Source organism: Canis aureus, chromosome 19, assembly GCF_053574225.1.
Source record: "Canis aureus isolate CA01 chromosome 19, VMU_Caureus_v.1.0, whole genome shotgun sequence".
Lineage (NCBI taxonomy): Eukaryota > Metazoa > Chordata > Mammalia > Carnivora > Canidae > Canis > Canis aureus.
The window spans coordinates 37,837,478-37,845,738 of record NC_135629.1 but is presented as its reverse complement, the minus strand read 5'-3'; the positions used below and the strand labels follow the sequence as shown (position 1 = coordinate 37,845,738).

At 61.2% G+C, this 8,261-nt stretch overlaps 1 protein-coding gene across 7 annotated transcripts in view; it reads left to right on the top strand.

Moving 5' to 3' along the window:
- The first annotated feature begins 923 nt into the window (after window positions 1-923).
- Window positions 924-8,261, top strand: part of PRKCD (protein kinase C delta) — a 29,431-nt gene continuing 22,093 nt past the window's right edge. For 2 of the 7 annotated variants that reach the window (XM_077858550.1, XM_077858549.1), the window contains exons 1-2: window positions 932-1,114; window positions 4,387-4,487. The gene's annotated coding sequence lies outside the window, so the exon portion shown is untranslated. Of the gene's footprint in view, window positions 1,115-1,876; window positions 1,907-2,124; window positions 2,144-4,386; window positions 4,488-8,261 lie in introns of those variants that run through there. The other 5 variants (XM_077858545.1, XM_077858548.1, XM_077858551.1 and 2 more) reach the window with 5 other exon arrangements.

Genomic DNA, 8,261 nt, shown 5'->3' with positions numbered 1-8,261 from the left:
GATCAACTCAGGCCTCCTCAGGAATTGTCCCGTTTCCAACCATTAGGCTTCAGCTGGGAAGAGCTGTCTCTCCATCCCTTCTTGGTGTTCTCCCAGAAGGCCTGGAAAATGAAATTTCTTTGGAGTATGGCACCATTGGCTTTGCCCTTTTTTTTTTTTTTGAGGTTTTGGGGCAAGCTAATGGGATCCCAGGGTCTCTCTCCTTCCCCAGACTTTAGGCCCAGAGGGTACCCAGTGAATGAATGGGTAAATGAATGAATGAGTTAGTTATGCCTGACAACCGAGTTTCAAGTGTGGAAAGGAAGCTCAGGCGCCTACTAGGGGCGGTGGGGACCTCTGGAAAGTGAGAGCAGAAGACCGGAGGATCCAGGTAGGGGCTGCTCCTAGAGGCGCTCCACCAGCGAGAGCCTCCCATCCCGGAGTCTGCCCGGCTCGTCGTCTCAGGGGCAGGGCCCGGCCCAGCCCGCCCGGCGGTGGGCACCCGGCCCGGCCGCGTCCGCACTCCAGCCAACAGGAAGACAGAGCGAGGCCCGGCGCGGCGGGCCAGCGGGCGGGCGGGGAGTCCCGGGCGTGGGCGCTGCGAGCTGGGGAAGCCCCGCCGGCGCCCCCGGGCCTCGGTGTGCTAGGGGTGGGGAGGGAGCCCCCTCCCGCGGGCCTCTGCGTCCTGCTCCGCGGAGCCGGGCGCCTCCTGCGGCCGGGGCGCGCTGCGAGGGTGGGCGGGAGCCGCAGCGGGCCGGGGAGGGCCGAGAGCGCGCGCCCGGGAGGCGGGGCCGGGACCCCTCCTCGCGGCGGGGGCGGGGCCGGGCCGGGGCGGGGCCGGGCGGGGGCGGGGCGGGGGCGGGGCCGGGGCCGGGGCCGGCACCTGGGTGAGGTCGCGCCGCCCCGCCCCCTCGCACTTCCGTGTGCAGCGGCGCGAGCGAGGGAGGCGGCGGCCCCGGGATCCCCGGAGCGACCCCCGGCATCCGCCCGCCGCGCGGAGGCCCGGACGGGACTCACCGGCCTACGGGCCCGTCCCGGTCGGGCCCGCCCCGACCACCGTCCTTGCGCTCCCGGGAACGGCGCCGGGACTGGACCCCAGCCGCCGCGACCCCTGGCGCCTGGCGGTGCGCGGGAGGTGAGTGAGGGCCCGGCCCCGAGGTGGGATCGGGCTACCCCTGGGGCGCCCCCCCGCCCCCCGCCCCCGATCCGGTTCCCGTTTCTGAAACTGAGAAACTGAGCGGTGGCCAGCGCCAGTGCCGTGGCGCCCCGAGCCCGCCGGTGCCGCCGTCCGCCGTCCGTCGGTCTGTCCCTGCGCCCAGCGGCAGCAGCCGAGGCCCCCTCGTCGGCCGGTCCCTCGACCCTCCGCGCGTTCGCCCGTCCGTCTCGGGTCCCCGGGGCCCCGGTCGGTGCATCCGTCCCCACCCCCTCTGTGTCCGCGCGTCCTCCTCTTCCGAGTCCCCCTGGGTCGGTCCGTAGCCCTCCGCGGGCCGCACCCCCACCCCCACCCCCACCCCACCCCCACCCCCACCGCACCTCCCGCCGCCGCTGGATCCCATCCTCCCGGAGCCGCGCCCCCCGCCCACGCCCGTCGCCCCCTGCCGGTGCCGCCGTCTCTCCTGTCCTAGGCGGAGGGGGGGCCAGGCCGCCTGCCCGGCCTTGCCGCCCGCCCCTGGGTCCCTGCCCGGCCCAGCCCGCCCGGCGCCTCCTCCTTGCTCTCCCTTCCTTCTGTCCGGGTGCCTCTCTCCGCATTTCTCTCCATCTGTCTCCGGGCTGGGCGTGGCTCTAGTCTCCACCCCCCCCACCGCCCCGCCCGTACTCCCCTCTGAGCCCCCTCCCCTGGTGGCCCCTTCCACGTCCCATCTGTCCGGGCCGCTCCGCAGCCCCAGTCCGGACGCCACCTCCCGCCTCCCCGTGGGGGCCCAGCCAGGTGAGGGCAGGGGGTGGAAGAGGGCCGGGGTCAAGAGGCAGGAGGTGGGCACCGTCCGCGCTGTTCCACTTCTCCGACTCTCCCGTTGGTCCTCTCTGGGACGGGAGAACCCCTGAGCCCTCCGCCACAACTTACACCTGGTCAGGATTTGGTGGAGTGGGGGCACCCCTTTCTGGTCCTGCCCTGTCTGGTTGGACTTGACTCCTTGTGCTGAGTCGCCTGTATCTGGGCATGTAGGTATGTTGTCTGTCTGTGTCTCTATTTGTGTTCTTTGTCCCTGTGCCTGGGACTTACCTCTGTGGTCCCTTTCTACATGATGTGACTTACCTGTGTGTGCGTGTGTATGTCTGGGTGTCCTGAGGCTCCATGTGCCCTTTGCAACTATGCGTGCACTATGTCTTTATGTCTTGGTGTGTTCTTTGTCACTAGACTCCCCCCTGTGTTGGTATGTGTGTGTCTTTGTGTGCCTGTGTGTCCCTTGTGTGTCCGGAGGGTCCTGTATTGCACACTGCTTTGTGTCATGGTGACCCACTGGCCATATACATTTGAGCTGTTGATTTTGGGAGCCAGTGGTGTTAGTGTCAGCCCACCACATTCACATGGGTGTCTGTATGAGTGTGGGTATGTACGTACACTCACTTGTGCTTCCTCTCTCGCTGCCACTGAGCCGCTGTGACCAGGCTGACCTGGTCACTGAGGGAGAGGGCTGGTCCTTTGAGTTTCCTCGTTCCTTTGAGTTGGGGTGTGGTGGACAGGCCGGTAGAGGGCAGCTCTGTGTGTGTGTGTGTGTGTGTGTGTGTCTGCGTGTGTGCGCGTGTGCTACGATATAGAGCTGTTTGGACAGCTGTACCTGGCTATAGGGTGGTGTAATGGATCTGGTGCGTTCAGAACTGTGGCTGGGATGAGACTGGCGGGGGTGAGTGTGTGACTGGTGGGAGACTCATAGTCTGACTATGAAACTGCCAGTCTGTGTGCTAGGGAGTCGCTGTGATTGTGGGGAACTGAGTATGGTGCCTGCACGCCGGGGTGACAGTGCTGGGAGGAAAGGTGGGAGCCCCAGTGTGTGTGAGCATGTGGGAGGCTGTGAGCACCTCATGCCCAGCCCTGGTTCCTGGGGAGGCTGGGGAAGGCCTTTGTCTCTCACCTGCCTCTGCTCCCCCGAGGTGAGGGATACCTGGGGGCAAGTCTTTGGGTTTATAGTGTTGTGACCAAGACCTAGAGCTCTGGACTCAGGGAAGACATGGACTCAAATACTTGATGTGCCTCTTATGGACAAGAGACAAGCTAGACTTCTCTAAGGCTGAGTCCCCTTATCTGCTGAACAGAAAAAGTCGCTGTGAGGACTCAGGGTCCTGTGTCAGTGGGCCTCTAGCACAGGCTTGGCCCATAGGCAGAGCTCAGCACATGCTAAGTCTTATTTGGTGACCACTTACTCCCGCCCCAAACAGTATGGTCCCCATTCTCCTGGGAGCTGGGCTATTAAAAGCCCAGAGAGTCCCCAACCCAGTTTTCTATCTGTGATGTGTCTGTTGCCCCCTCCCATGCCCTTGGCCGGACTGCTTGCAGGAGGGCAGATGCCTGGCAGAGACCCCATCAACCGTGTTCAGCCCACTTGACACCTGTCCGGTCTCAGCAGCACCGACTTAGGAGATTGGGCTGGGGGTGATTTGGAGCTTGGCTATAGGGCGGTGACACGGTTTAGGAGCCTCAGCTAATTGGAGTTTAAAATTGGGAATAAAGTACAGACAAGCCTGAGGGTGCCTCATTCCCCAGGGATGGTAACGGGGGTCTTCAGCTGGAGGAGGAGCTCCCATCTGGGGAGGGGAATCTTTTGTGGAGGCTTGGCCTGCAGGAAAAGTGCTCATCTTTTGGCCAGGAGAACTGAGACACCTTGCTGCCTTTGTCATTCCTTCCTTCTAGGACCTCTCTGGGTCTCAGTTTTTTTCAGCTGTATAATGGGTGCAACATTAAGATGAGAATCACCTGGACTAGAAGGTGCAAAACAAGGATACGAAAGTATCACTATTCATTTGGTACTCCGAATGTGAGTCGAGCACAGGAGCTGTCATGCCACAACACTGGGGCCCCAGAATGACCTGGGGAGATGTAGTCTCCTCATTTTAAAGATAAAACAAACAGAGGCTCAGACAAGTTGCCCCAGACCACAAAGCAGTGGCCCCCACTGCCACTAGGTCTGCTAAGGCGCAGGACACTCTCTTGCAGACAGGAAGATTAGGAATCACTTTCTTGCTATGTCTGTAGTCTGGAAATGCTCCGAGGGCTGAGACATAGTGATCCAATTCCTAGCATGGAGAGGACACATAGCCAATGCCTTGGACAAGTTGGGCCCAATACCCCATTTCACAAAAGAGAAAGCCAAGTCCAAAGAGGCCAAGGTCTCTGGCCAGACCGGGCTGACCGATGGGGAGAGCCTGTTTGGCAGCGCCTCCCACCTCAGCTGTTTCCTTTTGTTCCTGCAGGTCTGCCTGGAACCGGGCCCAGGTGAGGGCGGCGGGCCTGCTTCTGGTGGTGGCCGCCACAGGAGCCAGGACTGAGGGGAAGGGGGAGCCAGGATCCCCAGGTAAGACTGGATCCGCCTAGACAGATGGACATCTGGACAGTGTGCATGGGGTGGCCTTCTCCCCTTCTGCTGGAAGCAGCAACTGGGCCGGGTAGGGGGGAGGGTCCCACAAAGTCTTCGGGCTGGGTATGGGGCCTGCCTGGGTGTGCCGAGGGGGCAGCAGTTTACCTTGCCTATGAGGACGCCCTGCCTGGAACGGGCTTCTGGCCTGAGGATGACTATGGCCTTGGAGCTCAGAGGCCTGCCCCTGCCTCGCTCCCCCACAGTTTGGGGTGAAGAGTGGTGATATTTGCTGGTCAGTTAGAAGGAAGATGGTGTAGGTGCCAAGGGTTGAGGGTGAATGTATCAGCTTTCTGTGGCCCTTTGTCTTGGCCTCAGGCTGTCCTCATCATCATCATATAGGGGAACTGAGGTCTGCCCTGGGCCCCACAGTGGACTGGGTATCAAACTGAGAATGGAAAGAGCTCCCCCGAACTCTCTTCCACACCCCAGGTTCCCTCATCTCCCCAGCCTCTCTGGGGTGGAGGAGAGACTCAAAATCTCCCTGCCCAGCTCCCAGATCCTGGAGGATGTGGAATCCTGGGGAAGGCTGTACTCTCTGGGGCCCCTTATAAAACTAGATTTCTTCCTTTGGGGCCAGACTTGCCTCCTTCAGCCCCCATTGCAGTGAAAATAGCCCTGTGAGTTAACCCATTGAGTCTCCAAAGTCCAGTGGACAAGATTCTGGGGGTGCGATGGGGGCATTGCTGAGGGCACCTGGAACCTAGGGAGTGACAGTGGGGAGAGGCGGCAAAGGTGGCCTTTCTTCTGGGAGGCCTCCCTGATCAACCCCCACTCCCCTCCCTACTGGCACTCAGCTGGCAGGCACCAACAAGTTTGGGGGGGTGAATGGACCAGTGGGGGCTGGGCTCTGAGAGCTTAACTCCGGGGTGGGAGGGGAAGTAGGAGGCCAGGGTCCCAGCTCCTGGGATAGGAGTGGGGCTGAACAAGAGCAGGGTCATCACTGGGTCTGCTGTTTATTTAACTTACCACTAAGCCTAGAGGGGAAGGAGGTGCCGTGTCCTTGGCTGGCGGGGGGGCCTCTGCTACCCGAGGTCAGGGGCCACCCTCTCCCAGCACTGAGCCTCATTCCCTAAGAAGTCTGACCAGTTGGTCTTGGAGCCTGCCCACTCTCAAAGCTCAAACATCATCCACCCAGCCGGTGCATGCTCGAATGACAGAAACTGAGCTGTACCCAGCGCCCGTGCCCGCAAATCCTCGAGTGCCCACACACGCATCGCACATGCACACACACGTCCACAGATTTTCACAGGCACTCACCCACAGGCACGCTCAAACACGCACACAGATGCTCACCCAGTCATCTTGCACACAGAAGCCTGCCCACACACACCACACTGCCCACTGACTTTCCGGGTCAGAAGGGGGGGGGGTCTTTGGTCAGGGTCACAACCCAGCCTGCGTCTGGCACTGAGGGTGAGGTTTGAGGTGTGGCTGTGACCACAGGGGCTCCGGGGGGCCGAACCACACTGGGAGGTGGGCTCTGCCCAGGCATTCACCAGCCGGCCAGCTCACCTGGACCAGGCCTCAGGCTGACCAGGACTCCCTGTGGGGGAGTTGGGGATGAGAGGAGGCACCGTGTCAGCTGTGGGCCGGCACCGTTTGTGGCTGCTGCCACAGGGGAGGAAGTGGGGTGCCTGTGGTCACGGGGCCAAGGTGTGGGTGGGTGGGGGGGGTCCAGTTTGTCCCCCTGTAGCATCCATGCCTGGTGGAAGTGGAGTGCTGGGCTCTGGCAGCTACAAGGCAAGCATGGTACTTCTCCCAGGGCAGTCTGTGCACTTTCCAAGGCTTGGGCCCAGGGAGAGGCCTATCCATCCGAGGTGTTTCCGGAGGCTCACTTCCCCTGGGCTGCCCAGGAAGTGGTTTCAGAGTGGGACTGACCAGTGCTCCGTCTGTGGGCTGCCCCGCCCCAGCCTTGCCTGTGAGGGGAGCAGGCCTGGCCAGTGGGGTTAGGCTGACTGACCAGGCTTCCCACTGCCAGAGCTGACTAGGGCTTGACAGAGGCCCAGGCAGAGGGGTCGGGCTGAGGCCACGAAGTCCCCTGCAGCCCCCAGGACCCCAGCTCCTCCTTCCCTCTGAGCTGTATCCTGAGGCTCAGAGCACTGACTCTGGCAGGCACAGTTGCCTTGTGTGAATTGGCGTCTGCTGGGTCACGCCTCTGGGATTAGGCAGCTCCGAGCAGCTGTATGAATGAACCTGAGCAAGTGGCTTTGGTGCCTGGTGCCTCGTTTTTCTTCTCTGACAAATGAGACAATGGTAGCATCCATCTTCATGGGCTGGTGCCGGAAACTACAGATAATGTATGCAAAGCAGCTAGCATGTGCCTAGCACTTTATTAGTGTTTAAGGAGTGGAAACTGTAGTTATGTAAAGCACTTAGCGCTCAGTTTGTGGTAACTATCTCAAAAAACAGCAAATGGTCCTGACGATGGGGTTGTTGTTGTCTGAAGGCCTGAACACCTGGCCAGTGTCACAGGACCGGGTGGCCACACAGCCGGCCCCTGAGAAGCCAGGTCTCTGGCTCCTCATTCCCCCTCCTGGTGGCAGTCCTGCAGGGCAGGGAGCGTTCGCCATGTCCTCTGAGGAGAGGAGCTCTGGGGTGGAGCAGCTGTGCCCACTCAGCAGCCCAGCCCCCTCATTCCCTTTCAAAGGGAGAAAAATAGATCTCATGACAAATGGATGCAGGGAAGAGAAAGGCAGCTGCCTGCTGCCCCCTCAGGCCTCCCCTGGGCCCCTTCTCCCATGATGGTCCCCCACAGGCCGCTGAGCTTGGATATGCTGAGGCTGGTGATGATGGGGTGGGGGGATGATGAGCCCTGCTGCCAGCCTGCCTACCCATCGGACCCCTGGAGTCAGCCTGTGCACTGGGAACGGGGGTGGATATCTGGAGCTAGAAGTTTCCCCTACACATGTATCTATACATACATCCTTGACACCTGGCAGCTGGTAGCAGGGGCATGCCTGTCCTAGGGACACGCAGAAGGTAAGACCAGGGAGGAGGAAACCCTTTGCTCTCCAGGGCCAAGAGGCTGGGGGCCTTGGGTATTGGTGTGGTGATGACAGTGGTATAGTGGGCAAGGGCCAGGAGGCTGGAGGGCGGGAGACTGGCGAGGCCTGGGCTGGGAGTGTGAGTGAGGGCGTCCTGGAGGTTTAGGAGCAAGACCTCAGCAGGCATTAGACAGACCTGGGTTCAAATTCTCACATGATATTTACTGGCTGTGTACTCCTGAACCAGCAACTGGACTGCTTTGAGCCTCTGTGGCCTCACCTGTGCAATGGACGAATCAGGGAGTTTCCATCTGAGACCTGAATGATAAAGAGCCAGCATGTGTTTCAGGGGACAAGGCAGGAAGACGGAACAAGTGCAGAGGCTCCTAAGCAGGAAGGAACTTGGCCGCTCAGGGAACTGAAAGGGGTCACTGTGGCGGGGGCAGAGGAGAGAGGGGAGGGCAGCGGCTGAGGAGTCAGGGAGGTGATGGGAGCAGGTTGGGTGGGTTGGGCCCAGGAGAGGCATCTGGGCTTATAGGAAAGGAAACGGCGACCAGTGGGGACTTGGGCACAGAGTGACGAGATCTGTTTTAGTCCCTGGGGCAGAGGGACTGTGGGCCCAGAGCAGAGGATGGACATCAGGCAGGTGTGGAGCCTGGGGAAGGTGATGGGGCAGGACGGGGGACGATGGTGGAGAGAAGAGACGACTTCAGTGTGAACTGCAGGA